Below are 7,498 nucleotides of genomic sequence, written 5' to 3' on the forward strand. Positions count from 1 at the left end.
ATGTCACAATTATCACTCTATATTTCTACCTAGACAAACAAAATATCATGCTGGTGGTTCAATGAATACTCATATAATCTTAAATACAAAAATTTATTCTAAATTCAAAATTTATAAGTGAAATACACAATCTCAGGGAAATTGTTATTACTTGAAACCAAAAGTTTAATTAATTCTTGAGTTAATTATTAAGCAAAATCAAATAAAAGTTTGTCAAGAAAATTAATTAAATCAAATCATAAAGCAATAATTAAATTTGAAATTAAATTTAATTAAGTGCAAGTTAATTCACAAGTGTAAGATTCAAAATGTACACAATAGAATATTATTCAAACTAATTAAACAAAATAAAGACAAACGCAGAAAAACATAAAGCATAATATGAAAACAATTAAAGCATTGACAGTACACACATTAAGCATATAAAAATGGGATATGTGAAAAGAACAAAGCAAAGATAAATGTCTAGAATGATAAAACCCACGAAGTGCACTTCAAAATCATTTGTAAAAATACCTTATACACAGCTGCAGCTTCAATCAAAAGGCCTGTTACAATTTTACACTTTTTCACTATTTTCTTGGGCGCCTTCACAGATTTAACAAATATTACTATGTTCAGATTCCACAAACAACACATATATTACTAAGAATTATATAAAAATGAGTGACCAGCTCGTTACGTTAAGTTACTGAAAACAGCTCGCAACCGACGAGCGAGAGAGAGATTTTGAGAGAGAGAGAGAGAGGGACTCTCACACACGCCGCTCTCCTCCAAGCGAATGAATAAAGTTCTCTCACCCCTAAGTATGGGCGAATTAGTATCTATACTCTGTTTTTTCATCTGTCCCATCTGCCTAGGGTGTTTGTGCATGCACACTGCGGTAAATAGTTACTTCTGTGTGTAAGTGTTAGGTTAAACAAAAGATCTGGGTGACATTTGGCACTGAAAATTGTTTTAATAATTTCTGTATGCGAATACACCGTTATATTCGAAATATATTATTTATTAATCGTTGAATGTAAGCTGAATGAACACTAAAGCCCGGGACTCGTGTTACATACCAAAACACCACAGCGATGGACAGATGAAAAAAAACAGAGTATAGTTTCAGACAAAAAACAGATACGTCAACTCTATAGGGGCCTATACAGCCCTCTTGACTCGTTCACAATGTCTATAAGAGGCTCCCTTGTGTTTCCATTCAGGCCGACTGCATAGATAAAAAACGACGTGTGTTCATCGATAAGAAAAATGCTTGGCTAAGGCATTCTCAAAGAGCAAAAACAACTCTCTTCCAAAGGCTTATGAGCTTTCACTCTCTCTGTGTCTTACGTACTTCAAAATGAAAAGTGGGATTACTTAGCACATGTTATGTTTAAATTTGGGAAATCTGAACATACCAAAACACACATTTCATAACATGATACAAAGGCTCCGATGTGAATCAATCATATTACCACAATTATAATTGCATTCCAAACTTACATTATAAGAATATATATATATCTTTCTTGAGTTGGAAACATGTTCCCCTCTCCAGCAGGTCTGCGGACCCCAGTTGGGAACCACTGCATTAGGGCAGGGTACAGCAGTGCCACACCCCTTTAGCCCATGCCCAAAGACGAAAGAAGAAGAAGAAGAAGAAGAAGAACGTATGTGGCGTAGTCCTCGAGAAGAGCATAAACCGTCTCAAAAAAGAGGAAAGGTCATATAGTAGACTCACATTAACCGTGCATCTGATGTCTAGGCCAGTCCCTTTCGACGCTCCTGATTGGATGTTGATAAGCCAGTCACGGGGCTGAAAACCAGTATCCCTCAGGAGAGGTGGAACATTCATCCTGCCTGTGTGAACACTCTCGAGAGAGACTGAGAGTTTCGAGCTCTGTGATTGGCTTATCAACAACCAATGAGGATCGTCATAAGGGACTGGCCTAGGCATCAGATGCACGGGTGATGTGAATCTACTATAGTATGGTTGATGTGAAGAACAGAATCAGAGATGATATTTTGGGTTATAATGATATATATTATAAGGCAGCAGACGTGATATCTCAGAGTTCTTGAGAACACAAACGGAGCCTGACAGGAACCACTGTATAATTTAGGGGATTCCATCAGTCAGGTCCGTCGTCCGTTCGAAACTTTTCCATGTTAGTCACAGGACACCTGCAAGATAGAAGGAGGAGGTCAGTGATGATCAAAAGAATCAGGATTTCTCTTCAAACTTCCGTTTTGCCTTAATCTAAGAGACTTTCATCCATCTGTCTTATGTACATTTTGTTTGACAGGGGTAGGTGAGGATGAGATACGTTGTTTGGAGGGGGTTGGGTGAAGTAGTCACGGGTTAGTTCAGGGCCTCTTGCATTATTTGTTAAGAATGAGGCAGAAAACTTGACTTCCTGAAATATAATGTGCAATGTATCATGAGTTTAGGAGGCCTGGCCTACATCGTTGTCACACGCACGATCACCTTTTATAAAAATCAAAACTACTGAGGATGAGGGCTGCCATTTGGTATGCTTCATGATTGGAGGGTGGATGACCAACATACCCATTTGTAGCGTCTAAGATCTGAGGGCGGACATTTTTTTTTTCTGGAAACTGAAAAGAGGCATTTACCATAAAAGAAAAAGTGAGTTAGAATGTTAGCAAAAACGCCAGGTAGGAATTTCAAAAGGTATATATATATATATATATATATATATATATATATATATATATATATATATATATATATATATATATATCATATATATATATATATATATATATATATATATATATAATATATATATATCAATGGTTTTATTGATACATCAGAATATAGCTATGAATTTCTTTAAGCTTTGGGAATTCAGAGAGAGAGAGAGAGAGAGAGAATTTCTTGTAGGTAAAGAGAGAAACCGAAGCTGTTAGGGGTCAAGTAATATGAGAAAAAAAAATTTGGCGAGATTTGGAAAGGTGAATAGAGATAGATAAGCAGATAGAAATGAGAGAATAAAACTTAAAACTAGCGAAATGTTGGAAGGTGCATGGCCAGATAAACTCATGAAACAACGAGCAAAGAGAGAGAGAGGGAGGAGAGCGAGATGAAAAGGCATTGGGAGAGAGAGAGAGCGAGGCAGCATGTAGGGCAGTAGAGCAGGCCCAGTGGCAGTTTGGCTGTGTCTGTAGCAAGGTTAGGGCTTTTGCCGCTCTTAGCTAGAGAGGGGTGAGTTTTGGCGATCTCTATTTATACATAAATATATATAACTAATATTTTCCTGATTTCCAGAAACCGATCATTCGTGCGTTCAAAGTGTCCGTCACTCGAACTTTTAAGCAAGTGCTTGTATAAGTAAGTGCCTCTTAAAAAAGATTTTTAAAAAGTGTTTTTGATTCCCCGCTCTTTGAAAGCAGCAGCAGGAAGAATAATAAGTGTCTGATAAAAAAAAATATATCGATCGGATGAATAATTATCGTGGTTGAATCTTCTTTAAGCAACATAGCCGGTGATTCGCATTGTCGCATCGTGAGGGTGGTTGACTTTTATATATATATATATATTATATATATATATATATATATATATATATACTATATATATATATATAATATATATATATATATATATATATATATTTTTTTTTTTTTTTAAAGGGAGACCGGGCGACCATCGTTCAACGTAAGTAGGCAACCCATCTCATGTTACACCTGAGGGGAGAGAGAGAGAGAGAGAGAGCGTGTGAGAGACAGAGAGAGCGTGTTGAAGAACAGAGACGAGAACGTGTCCCCTCTCCTCCCTCACGGGGGAGAGAATGTTGGCTGCCACTGCGGTAGCAAGAGAGAGAGATAGGAGAGCGCCAATAAAACGTGGGTGGAGAATTCACTTACTTTTAAAAGTGTTCTTTTTCCCCCAGTTTTTTTTTTTTCCCCCCCAGTTTTTTTTTTTTTTTTTAAGGTGACTAAATAATATAATTTGTGACAGGTAGACTTATAAAGGCATACTTTGTGTGTGTGTGTGTGTGAGAGAGAGAGAGAGAGAGAGATCCCGTGCCGGTCAGGACTGTTGCCCACTCAAAATAAGAGCACAATGTATCGCTGGTCTTCTCTCTCTCTCTCTCTCTCTCATAATACTTTATTGTTTCCAACCTTCCTACCGTCTTTTTCTCATTTAGTTTTCTTTTTAATTCCATGCGATGAGAGCACATGAATGCACTTCCTCTCTCTCTTTCTCATTACTTTACTGTTTCATTCTTCTTACAGTTGTTCCTTTCTTATTTTGCCTTATTATCCCACCCTATCAGAGAGCATGAACACTTCTCTCTCTCTCTCTCTCTTTTACCCATAAACTTTCCTTCCCCTTTTCTCACCTTTACGTCGGCTCTACAAAGGGACACTTCCGTAAACATACCACGAGAGAGAGAGAGAGAGAGAGAGAGAGAGAGGTTCCATATTTTCCATCACTAATTCTTAGATTTACCAGAGACAGATGTCTTTGTGGGAGGTATCTTTTTTTTATTTTGAATTATTCCATTTATTCAGAGGTGTGTGAATATATCTATCTATCTGTGTCTGTGTCTATCTATATATCTATTATATCTATTTGCCTGTCTGTTTCTATCTATGTCTATCTAGAATATTAATCTACCTATGTACATAAATATGAGGCATTAAACACTTCCTTGTCATCGCACTGAAATCACATGCTGTAACACACAAAAACACGCCTCGTGCACACACACAAACACACACACACAAACACACACACACACTGGCAATGCCTCTACATGCACACAGTAACAACTATGACGGAGTGCCACCTTCTTACTAATTACGTAGGCACTGGCACCGATGAAAAGAAGGGTCTCTTGTCAGCTGTGCCCGTCAGACCACCTTCTCTCGCATATAATCAGTGAATGATTAGGAAAATGGGTCTGTGGGTTGTATTTTTTTTTTCTTTTTTGTCTCTCTGGCCTCGGCTAGATAGAGGTACTGTAGTAGATTCACATCAACCGTGCATTTGATGTCTAGGCCAGTCTCTTACGACGCTCCTGATTGGCTGTTGATAAGCCAATCGCAGGGATGGAAACTCTTAGTCTCTATCGAGAGTTCAGATGGGTAGGCTCTATGTTCCACCTCTCTCGAGGGGTCCGTCTTTCAGGAGAAGTGGAATATATATCCTGCCTATGTGAACTCTCTCGAGAGACAGAGTTTCCCAGCTCTGCGATTGGCTTATCAACAGCCAATCAGGAGCGTCGTAAGGGACTAGCCTAGATATCAAATGCACGGTTGATGTGAATCTACTATAGGTTGTGGGTTCTGATAATATATGCGTTCATTGATATTCCTATGGGTTTTGTAAGGGCGTTGACGTTCATCTGGATATCGTCCGTCCTTACTTTTATGAAACGTTTTTGTAGTTCCATCGATTCAGCACTGCAAGTTGCCTGCTCCTTTGTAGACATCCAAATATATTTATTCACTTGATTTTTCATTATTCTGTTGCATTTTCTGCACACACTCATACCCAGATTTCAAAGCGGGTGCGACACCTGCTTCCATCTTTTCTTAACGAAAGTAACTGTGTTTGAACAGTTCACGTTTTATGAAATTTAGGGAAAGAAAACTAATGCACTGTTGTCACTTAGCAGTCAGTCAATGATGCCAAACACGGGAACACCAGCTCAATAAATCAGTCGAATTAATCAATCCATGATATAAGTTTCATATCCTGAACGAGCGCTGCTCATTTTCATTTTTGCATATATGGCTTTCATTTTTATGGGTTATTCATTTTCAATATGGAAAATCATTTGAATGACACACCCTAGGTTATACAGGTTAAGTGGACAGGTTGTAAACTGGTAAAATACTTTGTTTTTTTTTTTTATTCGCAAATGCTTTGACGTTTTAGTGTGCATTTCTTTATAACTCTACTTTGAAAATACGACACTTCTCAATCCAAACTTAAGATACGTTCGGTTAAATTTTGTGAGTTTATGGCACACATTCTTCTAAAATTTACTTCAGTTTTTTTTAAATTTAATTCTTCATGTTTTTTTTAATCTTAATTGAAAGAAAGAATTAAAAGCATTTACAAAAGGATAAAATAAACGTATTTAAATAAGATATAAAAGACAGACAAATAGACTATATATATATATATATATATATATATATATATATATATATAGAATATATATATATATATATATCGGCAGCAATCAACAGGGTCCATCAAACACATAAAAAAGTCCATGGTTTATTACAAAAACGTTTCGCACATAACTCAGTGCATCTTCAGTCTGTAAATTTAACATACTCATTTAAAAATATTATAAATAACATTAAAAAGAAAGTAAATAAAAACATAAAATAAAAAAATTGAAAAAAACAACTTAAGAATTGAAACTTTACTTTAAAAAACCATCACAAGAATGTGTCAAAAGTAAAAGAGAGACCCAGTGCCTAACAACCTGTTAGAGTGGAGAAGGAAGAACGAATGACCGAGACTGCAGACCTACCCAAGACTTCAGTTATTGCTAGATATAGAGGAGCAGCAGATACGTTGGAGTTTAAAGACGGAACCAGCCGTTTAATTAAATGTATAAAGACTCAAGGGTGGTGAGGTAGTTACTGTGGCTTATCAACTTGCAATCCTGCCAAAAATATGGACGCATGGTTCCTAACACTAGAGAATTCAGGTTTTATATATATATCATATATATATATATATATATATATATATATATATACACGTATATATATGTGTGTGTATATATGAATATTGATAAACTTTTGAAGGATATTTGATAGTAACACATACATTCAACATTCAGCTATGCTTTAACGTTTATAGACATACTAAAACGAAGACACCGCCTACGTACTAGCTAGAAAGCTCGCACGTACAAACACACACAATCTTGCAGCCTCATTGACATCCGCACGACAACACCACCAATTACTGAGAAGCTGACACGTACCATTAATTTGCGGATTGTTGACGTTTGTTGTATCAGCGGGCGCCATTCGTCTCCCATTTGTTTTGAATAGATAAGATCAGAGAGCTAGAGCGTCCAACGCCATCTTGAATTGACAATTCAAGATGGCGTTGGAAGCGTCCAGGAGTTTAGTAAGTGAAAAGGGAGAGAAACTACCGTAGAGGTTTCCGACTTCACAGAGCCTTCATGGGAACAGAGTGACATGTGTATATGCACTTGTAAATGTTATTTTGTGTGTGTACTGATTCTTTTACATTTGCTGAGGCCCATAATTGTGCTTTATATCAGTTATTCTTCATTTCACCTTGTTTCGTTTTTTTTATTTAAAAGCTCTATTATTGTGTGTTAAGCCAAATAATTTTTTTCGCTTATGCAGCCATTTTGTGTACTGATTCTTTTAAATTTTCGTGGGCCATAATTATTTTTTTTTACATACATTATTCTCAATTTCACAAAGTTACATTTCTTTTTCTAAAATTAAAAAGCTCTATTCTGTGTTAAGCCAGCTA

The sequence above is a fragment of the Macrobrachium nipponense genome, chromosome 18 (assembly GCF_015104395.2).
Source record: "Macrobrachium nipponense isolate FS-2020 chromosome 18, ASM1510439v2, whole genome shotgun sequence".
Lineage (NCBI taxonomy): Eukaryota > Metazoa > Arthropoda > Malacostraca > Decapoda > Palaemonidae > Macrobrachium > Macrobrachium nipponense.